Here is a 4,667-nt window from a genome sequence, read left to right on the forward strand (position 1 = left end):
GAATGACATGACAATCTCAATGATCAAGAAGGATTAGCATTCACATCGAAATATGAGAACACCGCTTAGGAAAAGGTATGGAATCAGCACTTGACATCGAAGCAACTCGAATACCACAACTCAAAACAAAATAAAGGATTGGCTTGTGGAATAAGTAGGAAGCAAACATATGATAGAGATTTCGCCCAAAGTGTTCGTGATGAGTCCCCACGGGCATGACGTACAACGGACGTCACGAATGACAAACAAGACATCCCCGAATTAGCATAGCCAAGGATTCTTTAAGATGCCTCGCGACCACTATAAATCGATCGTGAAAAGCGAACCACTAGATGTTGGACCCCAATCTCAAATCATACATCTGTCAGAAACAAATCCTGGGTAACTACTTGAATTCCCACCTATTAACTCCCAAAACTTTCTGGTTATGCAATCTGGTGTTGGGGATATAGGGAGGCACAAATATCTCACACGACTAACAAATCATACACTCCAGTTGTATCCATCCATCAACACATAATCAAGAAAACTCCAGAAATCGTGTACCTTGACCTTCGGAAAGCATCCAATATACGAGCTGTGGCAATACTCCGGAACTCCCTCCCCAGTACTGGGTGGCGTCGAGGTTATCTCACCACTAACTACATATAAGAGATTTTCGATGTCGGCGAGCTCAGGTATACCAGAACTACAACGATAAAATTGTGATGACAACACCTCGGAGCTCAACTCCCAGGGACACTGCCACAACCCCTAAATGTTAGGAGGCACCAAGAACAATGTTCTCCTCACAATAATATCAGAACGATCCCAAGATACCCGCGTGATCCTAAAAAAATTGAGTGAAAAAGAGGAGAGTGAAGTCAAAACATCTACGTCACGAGTCCTCACCAGAGCGATGAGGGGATGAGGAGTAAAAATAAATCCTACTTGATATAACTATACTCAAAATAGTTTTTTTCTAGACTCAACAACGGTAGCGGTTCGATCAATCAAGGGGGCTCCTAAGGTCGGTAAGGTTCTGATACTAACTTGTAGCGCCCAAGATGTGATTCTATCCCAATCACGTGATGAACTCATGATTGGGGCACAACCGCATTTCGAGCGCATAGAAAGGTGGATATCATTACAACATACCATGTACTGAATGGATGAGAATACAAGATAAAAGCTTACACTTGCCACATGCTACAACATGAATACAACAGTTCATCAATACATAGCAATCACCATACAGAAGAGCAGGATTCGACTACGCATGAAATCAAACGAAAAAGAAGAACGACATCCACCCTGCTAGCCCAGGCTTCTCGACCCGGAACCTATTTCCCATGATCGAAGAAGAAGAACTCCAAAAGCAATCAAGCATCACACTCGTGTTAGAGCATCGCATTACCTGCACCTGCAACTGTTGTTGCAGTAATCTGTGAGCCACAAGGACTCAGCAATCCCATTACCATGGGTATCAAGACTAGCAAAGCTTAATGGGTATGGAATGGATAAGTGGTGAGGTTGCAGCAAGCGTCTAAGCAATGTATGGTGGCTAACTTACGAGTACAAGAATAAGGTGAGAAGCTACGCAAACGGTCGCAAACTAGTAGAGATCACTAAGTGATCCTGAACTACTTACGTTCAAACATAACCCCACCGTGTTCTCTTCTCTACCCACTCAAAAAGAGACCATCACGGGTACACACGCGGTTGGGTATTTTAATCTGAATCTGGTGTCAAGTTCTCTACAACTGGATATTAAAAACTCCCATCTGCGACATAACCGCGGGCACGGCTCTCGAAACATCAAATCCCTATAGGGGTGTCCCAACTTAGCCCATTACAAGCTCACGATCCGCGGAGACAATCCTCCATCGCGGGACATCCGATCAGACTCGGGATCCCGGTGCACAAGACATTTCAACAATGGTAAAACAAAACTAGCAAGACCTCTCGGTGTGCCCAGAAATCCCGATAGGAGCTGCACGTATCTCGTTCTTAGGGCACCATGGATGAGCGAAGCGTACACGAGCCAAATACCCCAAGTTGCCTAGGGTGGTCCCGCACAGTGCTCTACTTTGGACCAACATCATAGGAGCACTAGCCCGAGGGTTGATTAAAAATACTAGGGGTCTGGAGAAAATCCCCTATTTAAGTTTTAGTTGCTATTAGGCAAATGGTAAAACCAATGTTGGGCCTTGCTGGAAGAGTTTTATTCAAAGCAAACTGTCAAGAGGGAGCCATAAACCCTCACCGTGTTAGGGACGCAAAATCAAGGAACATAACACCGATATGATGGAAACTAGGGTGGCAAGAGTGGAACAAAACACCAGGCATAAGGCCGAGCCTTCCACCCTTTACCAAGTATATAGATGCATTAATTAAATAAGAAATATTGTGATATCCCAAGATATCCATGATATCCATGTTCCAACATTGAACAACCTGCACCTGCGGAGCTAATCAGTTGCTCGAGGGACTGACACACTCTCCCCCTCCCCCTCGCGTCGTCCTCCAGGGGCGACTCGGGGGCGACAGATCTCGTCCGCCGCCACCCCCTCCCCTTCGCATCTTCCCTTGCCGCCGCTGGAGGTAGCCGCCGGCAAGCCCGCGCGGTCGTCGATGAGGGTGGCGGCGAGGTCTTCGGCCGCGGTTCTTCCTCGGGAACGGGCCTAGGGTTCCAGGCGGCGGCCTGGTGGTGAGGGCGGCGTCGTCTCGGCGGCCGGCGGTGTTCGCTGGAGCTATGGTCGCCTCCCCTCGGCTGTGTGGGTGGCGAGGCGGCGGTGGACCTGTGCGTCAGGCGGCAGGACCCCCGCGACCTGCTGCGCCAGATCTGAAGACAGCGCCCGGTCGCTTGCATCAGCGTCTTCCTCGTCTGGTCTGGCGGGATTCGGGTAGATCTGGCTGTTGGCTGCGTGGATTTGGTGTGGGAAGGTCTGAATCGGGGTAACCCCTTGGCCGGCGGCGGCGGCCACCTCGTCGGTGGCGCTTCGGGTGATGTTCCCCTTCTTGAAGGCGACGTTGAGGTTCACCTCCCCTCCTCCTCCTTCCCCTGCACCCGGGTGAAAACCCAAAACTCTGGTTTGGGCGGCGGCGGTGCCATGACGGTGCCGTTACCTTCTTGAAGGTGCCGTTTTGGGTCTGTGGGGAGGCGGGTTGGTTGCTGCGTGCTTCGGGTGCTCTTGGTGGCGGCGATTACTTCTTCTAGCGGTAAAACTTCACCATGGATGACCGGTCCGCTCCTTTGGCCGCCGTGCTCTCCTTCGTGTGGTCCTGTCAGTCTGGCGGATCGACGCCCTCAGCCTGGGCTACAGGGGATAGTGGTCCCCTCTACGACGATTAGGACGTGATGGTAGGTGAGATGGTGGCCATGGCGTGCTTTGTTTCTTCCTGGTGGCTTGGTGTTCCAATCATGGTCGTGTCTTCTTCGGACGCCCCTGTCCTCTAGCTAGCGTCTGCGGCATGCTTCAATTGTGGACAACAGCTTCTCTAGATGTAGTCTTTTTCTTCATTGGCCGTAGCGTTTTGCTTTCTTTCAGCTCCTTGTATCGGCCGTGGCGGGGTTGCATCCCTGCTTTCTTTTATGTCCTAGTTGTATGGTTTGTTTCGATGCATCCTAGCCGGTTGATGGCTTTGTTAATTCAAAGTCAGGCTATGCTCGAGCCCTACTCGGGCTCGGGTTGTGCCTTTTCTCTAAAAAAACAACCTGCACCTGCGCCTGCAACTAGCAACGCTATAAGAGGGGCTGAGCAAAGCAGTAACGTAGCCAAACAACGGTTTGCTGGGATGGGTGAAAAAGGTTAGAGGCTGTTCATGGCATAATGGGAGGCTTAATAAACAAGTGATAGGAAGCATGACATAGCGATAGCATCGAGACAACTAGCATAGCAATGATAGTAGTGAGATCCAAGGTGACGGTCGTCTTGCCTGGAATCCCTCTAGGAAAAAGATCGAGTCCATGAAGTAGACGAACCAACATACTCGAACGGATCCTCACAATCGCAACATAACCCGAACTATTAAGGAGAAGCGCAACCGGAAAGAAGCAAACATCATGGTAAACAACCATCACATAAACAAGACATGATGCGCAACCAAGTATGATGCATGTCCATTTTAATGAGGCATGACATGGCAAAGTGCAACAAACAATACTACAAATTAAGTAGAGCTCAATATGCAACGAGTTGCATATATATGAAACACCACATTCGAATTATTTAGTTCTCTCACGTTTATGTACCCAACAATATTAAATGTTGTTAAACATGGCAAGAGGTGAAGCCAAAATAAACTACACTATCTAAGCAATTTAAATGGGGCCGGAAACAACAAACAAAAATTTCGGTAAATCCCCATGTGCATATTTAGAATTTTGTATTGTTCTGCCCTAAACACAATCTTAGAGTTGTTAAACATGCAAAGTAAGTGCACCATGTTAAACTATGAATTTTTTTACCCCATTTACATATAAAGTTTATTAAATTTGGATCTATGGTATTTAGTTATGAAAGAAATCATTTTAGCATGGCATTTATGCAAATTAATTCAAACAACAAGTTAAACATTTAAAACAAGGATGAAAGTTGAGTATTATGAAACTACACGAAAATCTAAGCATTTTTCATAAATAAAGTTTTTACATATGATGCACGGTTTGTGAGTAATTAAATGCA

The sequence above is a fragment of the Triticum aestivum genome, chromosome 2B (assembly GCF_018294505.1).
Source record: "Triticum aestivum cultivar Chinese Spring chromosome 2B, IWGSC CS RefSeq v2.1, whole genome shotgun sequence".
NCBI classification, from domain to species: Eukaryota; Viridiplantae; Streptophyta; class Magnoliopsida; order Poales; family Poaceae; genus Triticum; species Triticum aestivum.